The sequence below is a fragment of the Gossypium arboreum genome, chromosome 6, assembly GCF_025698485.1.
Source record: "Gossypium arboreum isolate Shixiya-1 chromosome 6, ASM2569848v2, whole genome shotgun sequence".
NCBI classification, from domain to species: domain Eukaryota; kingdom Viridiplantae; phylum Streptophyta; class Magnoliopsida; order Malvales; family Malvaceae; genus Gossypium; species Gossypium arboreum.
In genome coordinates, this window is record NC_069075.1 from 57,892,972 (window position 1) to 57,903,220 (window position 10,249).

The window sequence follows — 10,249 nt, forward strand, 5'->3', positions numbered from 1 at the left end:
TGACCAAAGTTCAATGGGGTATGATTGTGATGTATTCGCCATGATGCATTCATGAGCATGATTTATGCTTGTTACTTGATTGGTAAAATTTGTGTTTTAGAGGGTTATGAACACCTTGAGATTCGCCATGCACCTATATGTGTATATATGTTTGCACATGATATTTTGATTATGAAGAAAGTGATAAATATGTTTGTTTAAAGAAGAAATTTGTTGAAGAATGTTGTGAAATTTGCATGTACATTCGGCCTAGTACATGTATAGTGTGAAAAACCTTGAAATTATTTTTGATTTTGTGTATTTATGACCATGTGTAATCGGCCACATGAGTAATTTGAGCACTTGATGTTATGTTAAAATTCTTGAGCTTAAATATGTGGATGTATGTATATAAGGGCCAAGTACTTTGAACTTCACGTTGATGTTTGAATGTATTGAATTGCTTGTTGTGATGTAAAATGTGCATGACCATTGTGTATTTGAGCTAAAGGATGGCCATATGACCATTTACACTCCTTGTCATATTCGCCATAAGCTATCATGATGAGATTTTAATAAGTTAAATTTGTGTGAATTAGCTCAAGAGCAAAGGGAGCTAAATCCGATAAAGGGAAGGAAAAAGTAGTTGAATAGCCGTCGAAATCGCTCGACAACATTCAAGGTAAGTCTTGAGTGATGACCCTACTTGAATTATATCAAAATTATGCTCCTTGTTTGTGTGGCCATTGAGCCGAAATAGTAAAGGTTGATAGATATTTTGTGTTAGAGCTTTAGTAACGAAAATGAACTATGGACGTGTCTTGAATATTGATATATGTGTAAGTGAACATTGGAAATATATCCTGCTAAGACCGAAGGCATTCGTATGCGAGTTGATATATCCGGGCTAAGACCAAGGCATTCGTGCGAGTTGATATATCCGGGCTAAGACCAAGGCATTCGTATGCGAAGTTGATATATCCGGCTAAGACCGAAGGCATTCGTGCGAGTTGATATATCGGGCTAAGACCAAGGCCTTTGTGCAAGTCACCAAATCCGGTTATGACCAAGGCAATCGTCTGAGTCGCTATATCCGGTTAAATCCGAAAGTATGTGATTCGAAGTGAGCAATCTTGCTGTGAAAATTTCAGCTTATACACTTGTGAAAATTCCAGCAATGAGGTATGTTTGTATGTGCTTGTACTAATTGAATTCTTACAAGTAAGTATCGCTAAGTTGATAAACGAGCTACCGCCTTGGGCTAAGTTGTTCTTTTGTGTATGAACATAAGGGTCGGTGATGTGAAATAAGTATGAGTATGGGAATGTGAATTAGTAAAGTGGTTTAATTAGCCATGTGAATAAAATACCTTAGTCAAAGCTGATTTCATTGCTTGAGACTTACTAAGCATTAAAATGCTTACCCGTTGTTTTGGCTCTCTGTTTTATAGGTTTCGCTCGTTAGCTATCGGATTCGGGATCAAAGAAGTCAAGTCATCCACACTATCGAAGCCCCATTTTGGTACAAATTTTGGTTGAACTTTGAAATGGCATGTATAGGACCATCCTTTGTTGAAGGTCATGTACCTTCCGGTTTGTGTAAACTTAGATAGCCATGCGAAAATGGCTTATATACGTTTTAGCATAGAACTATAATCGTTTGTATGTTGACCCTTATGAGGTATGGAATTATTTTGAAACGATTAGCCATTGGAATGGTTAATCATGATCACACTTTGTGCTATGTATGTAAAAAGGGCCGATTGAATCATGGAAAGTATGAAATAGGTAAAGCCTACTAAAGGCAGATGCTGACAGCAGCAGTGACGTGGATGTGAAAAATCACTAAAAATAGTAGGAATGGTATTAAATAGAAAATAAATTATGTAAGTGTACCTTGATGAATCTACTTTCATATGGAAGAAACGAAATGGTCATATGAGTTATAAGTTAACAGATTTTAAAGTTCTTGTGGAATAGGGCCAGAACGGTTTCTGGATCCCCTGTTCCAACTTTGGAAAATCATTGTAAATTAACCAGAGATAATTAGGAGTCATTCCATATATGTGTAGATTCCTCTCTGAGTCTAGTTTCTACAGAAACAAACGGCATTAGTATTGAAGCCCTGTACAGGGAGATATCCAATTCGTAACGCACAAAGGTCAGTGTAGTCGATCCCTACAACAGGCGAGACTTTAACTAATAAACTGTACTAATTGGCTCGACCAAAATTCTAGAAAAAATATGTAGATGGACATATGAGTCTAGTTTCAGGAAAAATTTACGGAACTGATTTTCGAGTTGTAAAACTCAAGTTATGAATTTTGGAGCGACTAGTACTCAGATTGGCAGCTTGTCTGAAAATTGTCAATAAATGGGTTGAAGTTCATTAACACCTCGCGTTCGACTCGTGACGGTCTCGGGTTCGGGTGTTACAATTTTATTGGTATCAGAGCTACGGTTTAGTCGATTCTAGGACTACCGTAATGCGTTTGGGTCTAGCTATACATGCCATTTTATGTGATTATATGATAGTGTGGTGATTTACGACGTTTGAACTTGTGTTTATTTATAGTAATGGATCCCGATCCCAACCGAAAGCGATAGGCGATGATGTGGAGAGTGTGGCGCTGCCCTCAAGACAAGGGACAGCGCCGCGGACTCTCAACCTGTTGCTAGCAATCCGAATGACGAGGCTAGACAAGCCTTTTATAGCGTGATGAATGATTGGTTCAACCAATACATTCGAACTAATACTACTGTTCCACAACCTCCATTCCCAACAAACACAGCCCAAGACCTACAATGCCTCCGGTAATTGACCAAATAAGGTCGAATAAGCCCCAGTTGATAGAATCCGAAAACATGGGGCTACTGAATTTAAAGCTACGGATAGTGATGATGCCGAGCAAGCCGAATTTTGGTTGGACAACACGATCCGCATTTTCGATGAGCTATCTTGTACACCGATGAATGCCTAAAGTGTACCATCTCCTTGCTACGTGATTACGCCTACTATTGGTGGAGTACTCGACTTTGTTGTGCCCGCGAACAAGTAACTTGGGAGTTCTTTCAAACCAATTTGGAAAAAGTATATCGAGATTTATGGACCAAAAACGAAAGGAATTTCTCGAACTTAAACAAGGTTCCATGTCGGTTACATCGACTATGAACGAAAATTCGTGAGGCTTAGCCGATGCAGCGAGAATGCATTTCTTCGAAGGCGTGATGTGTAAACGCTCAAGATGGATGAATGATGAGATAAAGCTGTATGTTGGCATTTTGGAAATCCGAGAGTTTGTGACTCTCGTCGAGCGAGCGATGCAAAGCCGAGGAGCTTAGTATGGAAAAAAGGAAAGCGGAAGCGGAGCAAGGGAGTTTCAGAAGAGGTATTCGGGAAGCCCTTCCAACAATCATCAAAGAAACTTAGAGATGGCTTAGGCCGATCTAGAGACACTTCGGGCTTTTCTAGGCGAGATCGCGATCGACCCCTGTGACCACACGAATCACTTCGATCGCCAGAGTGGGAATGATCGACGAGAGGACGGAGTGCGTGATTGTGGCAAATGGCATTTTGAAGTCAGTAGATTCCGTGACCGCTCTGTTACAAGTGTGGATCAGTTGACCACTTCATTAAAGATTGCCCGAGGTTGTGCGAGCAGAATGTAGATCGGAGTGGGAAACCGGTACTACCACCGCCGAGGTAGACCATCCGGAAATACGGGCAAGGCTAGTGGTGGTCGAGAGGATCTAGAGATGTTTGCGACCAGATCCGAGGCTCGCGCTCCAGCTAGGACTTATGCTATCGTGCACGCGAGGATGCCTCCTCGCCGGATGTTATTACTGGTACTTTCACTCTCTTTGATACTAATGTGATTGCTTTGATTGACCGGTTCTACTCATTCTTATATATGCGAAACCTTAGCATCCAAGAAGACTTTGCCTATTGAGTCTCTTGAGTTCGTAATTCGGTGTCAAATCCTTTGGGTCGTTATGTGCTGGTCGACAAAGTGTGTAAGAAATGCCCCTAGTAATTCGAGGTACTGTTTTCCGCGGACTTGATGCTTTTGCCGTTCGATGAATTTGATGTTATTCTTGGGTTGGATTGGTTGACCGTGCATGATGCGGTTGTGAATTGCAAAAGCAAGACTATTGATTTGAGATGCATAAACAACGAGATGATCCGAGTTGAGTCTACGAACTTGAAGGGGTTGCCGGTGTAATATCATCAATGTTGGCCCGAAATATGTAAGAAAAGGGTGTGAAGCATACCTTGCGTATGTACTTGATGATAAGGAGTTAGGAATAGAACCCAAATCATGCGGTGGTTTGTGAATACCGGACGTTTTTTCCAAGAATTGCGGGTTTGCCACTGTTCGGGAGATAGAGTTTGGCATTGAGCTTGTACCAGGACCACACCGATTTCGATAGCTCCATATCGTATGGCACCAACGGAATTAAAGGAGTTGAAAGCTCGGTTGCAAGAGTTGATGGATAGAGGTTTTGCTCGCTCGAGTTTTTCACCTTGGGGTGCACCGGTGTTGTTTGTGAAAAGAAGGACGGAACCATGAGGTTGTGCATCGACTATCGTCGACTTAATAAAGTGACAATAAAGAACAAGTATCCGTTACCACGTATCGATGATTTGTTCGATCAACTGAAGGAGCCTCGGTGTTCTCAAAAATAGATTTGAGATCGGGCTATTATCGATTCATGAATCCGAGATTCGGACATACCCAAAACCGCCTTAAGCGAGATATGGTCACTACGAGTTCTTAGTGATGCCGTTCGGCTCACTAATGCCCTCGCGGTATTTATGGATTTGATGAATCGGATCTTGAGATCATATTTGGATCGGTTCGTAGTTGTGTTCATCGACGACATCTTGGTCTATTCAAGAGATGAGACCGAACATGCGAGCACCGAGATTAGTGTTGCAAATTTTACGGGATAAGCGGTTATATGCTAAGTTTAGCAAGTGTGAGTTCGGTTAAGAGAGGTTAGCTTCTTGGGTCACGTGGTATCTCGATCGGTATTCGAGTCGACCCAAGCAAAATTTCAGCCATACTTAACTGAAACCTCCAAGAAATATTACCGAGGTTCGGAGCTTTTGGGACTTGCGGTTACTACCGACGGTTTGTAAAAGGATTCTCGATGATAGCCACACCCATGACGAAACCGCTTGTAAAGATGTCAAGTTTGAATGGACGGAAAAGTGTCGAAAAGTTTTGACCAATTGAAAACTCATTTGACGGAAGCTCCAAAGATTACTAATACAAATTAATCGGCAAAGAGTTTGTCATCTATAGTGACGCCTCCCTACTTGGGTTAGGTTGCGTATTGATGCAAGAAGGTCGAGTTGTGGCCTATGCGTCGAGACAATTAAAGCCACATGAGAAAAATTATCCGACCCATGATCTCGAATTGGTCGCCATCGTATTCGCCTTTAAAGATATGGCGACATTACTTATTTGGTGAGAAGTGCCATGTGTATTCGGATCACAAAAGTCTCAAATATTTGATGACTCAAAGAGACTTAAATCTGCGACAAAGACGTTGGCTCGAGTTGTTAAAGGATTATGAGCTGGTCATTGACTATCACCCGAAAGGCTAATGTGGTTGCGGATGCCTTAAGCCGAAATCACTTTGCTTGCTTTCTGACGATGAATGTACACTTGTCTATCCTACCCGACAATGTGTTAGTAGCGAATTAAAGGCCAAACCATTGTTGACTCATCAAATTCGTGAAGCTCGAAAATTGATGAGGAGTTGCGTGCAAAACGAAATTTGAGTGTGTTTCGAACAAGGAATCGGAGTTTCAAATTGATGATGACGATTGTTTGAGGTCCGAAGTCGTTGTGTGTTCCAAAGAATTGAACTTATTTCGATAATTCGAACGAAGCTCATTGTAGCCGAATGGCAATCCACCCGGGAGTACGAAGATGTACAATGAGTTGAAACGTCGGTTTTGGTGGCATGGTATGAAACGAGACATCTCCGATTTTGTTGCAAGATGTTTAATATGTCAACAAGTGAAAGCGGAGCATCAAGTGCCTTGAGGTTACTTCACCGATCACAATACCCGAGTGGAAATGGGATCGAGTCACAATGGACTTTGTGTCCGGACCGCCGTTGTCGACAAGTAAGAAGGATGCAATTTGGGTTATTATTGATAGATCGACTAAGTCGGCTCACTTTATCCTCGTGCGTATGGATTTTCATTGGATAAACTAGCTGAATTGTACGTTTCTCGAGTTGTGAGATTACACGGGTACCGATTTACTGTTGTGTCGGATAGAGATCCGAGGTTCACCTCGTGATTTTGGAAGAAATTACAAGAAGCATTGGGCACCAAGTTGCATTTCAAGACCGCCTTTCACCCCAAACCGATGGTCAATCCGAGCGTATAATTCGGATACTTGAGGATATGTTAAGATGTTGCATCCTCGAGTTCGATGGTTCATGGGAACGGTACCTACCTTTGATTGAATTCGCACAACAATAGTTTTCAATCAAGTATTAAGATGGCGCCTTACGAGGCTTTGTACGGGCGTAAATGCCGTACACCATTGTTTTGGACCGAGCTCGGTGAGAACAAAATTTTGGAGTGGATTTGATTAAAGATCTGAATGAAAGTAAAAGTAATCCGTGAAAATCAAGATAGCCTCCGATCGTCGAAATCGTATGCGGATTTGAAACGAAAGGACATTGAGTATCGTGGGAGATAAAGTGTTTCTTAAAGTTTCGCCGTGGAAAAAGATACTCGATTCGGCCGTAAGGGCAAGTTGAGCCCGAGGTTCATCGGGCCATATGAGATATCCGAAGCGAGTCGGTCCATCGCATATCGTCGATTTTGCCCCTAAACTCGAAAAGATTCACGATGTCTTTCATGTTTCGATGCTTCGACGCTATAGATCCGATCCATCGCACGTGATTAGTCCATCAGAGGTTGAAATTCAAGCCAATATGAGTTATGAGGAAGAACCGATTCGTATCCTGGCACGTGAAGTGAAAGAGTTGCGAAACAAGCGGGTTCCGCTAGTGAAAGTGTTATGGCTCAAACACGGGATAGAAGAAGCTACTTGGGAAACCGAGAACTCTATGAAAGAGCGATACCCAACCCTATTTACGGTAAGATTTTGGGACGAAAATTTCTTAAGTAGGGAGAGTTGTGACACCCAAAATTGACCCTAGTCGGAATGTGGTTTCGGTACCACAAAACCGAGGCATAAAAATAATTTAAAATTTATTTTGATGCCTATAATATGTGTGTGCTCGTGTGTGAATTTTGAATTCTTTGATTTAGTTAATTTGATTGTGAATTGAAAGAAAAAGGACTCATGTGAAAGGATTTAAAAATATGTAGCTAATTTCAAGAGGTTAATAAAGGAATGAAGCAAAATAAATGGAGTTGCATGTCAAATACTCCATTTATTTTGAATGAGTGTTGACCATGTCTAGATTATGGGCAAGGGACATGTTTCCAACATGTTTAGTTAGTGCATTATGTAGAAAGAATTAAGAAATGAAAAAAAAATGAGCATGGATGCCCCCTTGGTGCCGTAGCTAGAGAGAAAGAAAAAAAAAAAAAAGTTGTCATTCATCCTTTCTTTGAGCAAAGACTAAGAAGAAAAAACAAAAAATTGTTCATCTTTTCCCTCCTTCCTTTGGCGAAATTCCTAAGAGGAAGAAGAGATTTTTGCTTCATTTTCTTTGTTTAGAAGAGATCTAGAAGGAGATTTGGCTAAACTTGCATCAAGATTAAGGTATGTATGAGGTTGTGTCATGAGATTCATGCTTGTTTTGGTTGCTAACTTGATGTGCATGTTAGCCATGGTTCAAATCCTTGTTATGCCATGAAAATGGTATTTGGCCAAGGTTGATATTGTGTTAAAGCCATTGCATGCTAAATGTGAAGCTTGCTAATGATGCATGCAATGATGGATTGACTACTCTTGAAATTTCTTTGTAGCAATCTTGAGTAAGACATTGAGTTCTTTGTTTAACCATGACCAAAGTTCAATGGGGTATGATTGTGATGTATTCGCCATGATGCATTCATGAGCATGATTTATGCTTGTTACTTGATTGGTAAAATTTGTGTTTTAGAGGGTTATGAACACCTTGAGATTCGACCATGCACCTATATGTGTATATATGTTTGCACATGATATTTTGATTATGAAGAAAGTGATAAATATGTTTGTTTAAAGAAGAAATTTGTTGAAGAATGTTGTGAAATTTGCATGTACATTCGCCTAGTACATGTATAGTGTGAAAAACCTTGAAATTATTTTTGATTTTGTGTATTTATGACCATGTGTAATCGGCCACATGAGTAATTTGAGCACTTGATGTTATGTTAAAATTCTTGAGCTTAAATATGTGGATGTATGTATATAAGGGCCAAGTACTTTGAACTTCACGTTGATGTTTGAATGTATTGAATTGCTTGTTGTGATGTAAAAATGTGCATGACCATTGTGTATTTGAGCTAAAGGATGGCCATATGACCATTTACACTCCTTGTCATATTCGCCATAAGCTATCATGATGAGATTTTAATAAGTTAAATTTGTGTGAATTAGCTCAAGAGCAAAGGGGAGCTAAATCCGATAAAGGGAAGGAAAAAGTAGTTGAATAGCCGTCGAAATCGCTCGACAACATTCAAGGTAAGTCTTCGAGTGATGACCCTACTTGAATTATATCAAAATTATGCTCCTTGTTTGTGTGGCCATTGAGCCGAAATAGTAAAGGTTGATAGATATTTTGTGTTAGAGCTTTAGTAACGAAAATGAACTATGGACGTGTCTTGAATATTGATATATGTGTAAGTGAACATTGGAAATATATCCGGCTAAGACCGAAGGCATTCGTGCGAGTTGATATATCCGGGCTAAGACCGAAGGCATTCGTGCGAGTTGATATATCCGGCTAAGACCCAAGGCATTAAATGCGAGTTGATATATCCGGGCTAAGACCAAGGCATTCGTATGAAGTTGATATATCCGGCTAAGACCGAAGGCCTTTGTGCAAGTCACCAAATCCGGTTATGACCGAAGGCAATCGTATGAGTCGCTATATCCGGTTAAATCCCGAAAGTATGTGATTCAGAAGTGAGCAATCTTGCTGTGAAAATTTCAGCTTATACACTTGTGAAAATTCCAGCAATGAGGTATGTTTGTATGTGCTTGTACTAATTGAATTCTTACAAGTAAGTATGCGCTAAGTTGATAAACGAGCTACCGCCTTGGGCTAAGTTGTTCTTTTGTGTATGAACATAAGGGTCGGTGATGTGAAATAAGTATGAGTATGGGAATGTGAATTAGTAAAGTGGTTTAATTAGCCATGTGAATAAAATACCTTAGTCAAAGCTGATTTCATTGCTTGAGACTTACTAAGCATTAAAATGCTTACCCCGTTGTTTTGGCTCTCTGTTTTATAGGTTTCGCTCGTTAGCTATCGGATTCGGGATCAAAGAAGTCGAAGTCATCCACACTATCGAAGCCCCATTTTGGTACAAATTTTGGTTGAACTTTGAAATGGCATGTATAGGACCATCCTTTGTTGAAGGTCATGTACCTTCCGGTTTGTGTAAACTTAGATAGCCATGCGAAAATGGCTTATATATCGTTTTAGCATAGAACTATAATCGTTTGTATGTTGACCCTTATGAGGTATGGAATTATTTTGAAACGATTAGCCATTGGAATGGTTAATCATGATCACACTTTGTGCTATGTATGTAAAAAGGGCCGATTGAATCATGGAAAGTATGAAATAGGTAAAGCCTACTAAAGGCAGATGCTGACAGCAGCAGTGACGTGGATGTGAAAAATCACTAAAATAGTAGGAATGGTATTAAATAGCAAATAAATTATGTAAGTGTACCTTGATGAATCTACTTTCATATGGAAGAAACGAAATGGTCATATGAGTTATAAGTTAACAGATTTTAAAGTTCTTGTGGAATAGGGCCAGAACGGTTTCTGGATCCCCTGTTCCAACTTTGGAAAATCATTGTAAATTAACCAGAGATAATTAGGAGTCATTCCATATATGTGTAGATTCCTCTCTGAGTCTAGTTTCTACAGAAACAAACGGCATTAGTATTGAAGCCCTGTACAGGAGATATCCAATTCGTAACGCACAAAGGTCAGTGTAGTCGATCCCTACAACAGGCGAGACTTTAACTAATAAACTGTACTAATTGGCTCGACCAAAATTCTAGAAAAAATATGTAGATGGACATATGAGTCTAGTTTCAGGAA

General features: G+C 40.1%; 1 long non-coding RNA gene across 2 annotated transcripts; it reads left to right on the plus strand.

Annotated features, from left to right (window-relative positions):
- The first annotated feature begins 606 nt into the window (after nucleotides 1-606).
- LOC128294183 (uncharacterized) lies at nucleotides 607-9,794 on the plus strand. 2 transcript variants are annotated; one of them, XR_008284471.1, is made up of 3 exons: nucleotides 607-661; nucleotides 8,567-8,650; nucleotides 9,424-9,794. It is a non-coding gene; the product is annotated as an uncharacterized LOC128294183 (long non-coding RNA). The 2 variants fall into 2 exon arrangements; XR_008284472.1 differs by lacking the exon at nucleotides 607-661 and adding an exon at nucleotides 1,120-1,161.
- Nucleotides 9,795-10,249: the final 455 nt, after the last annotated feature.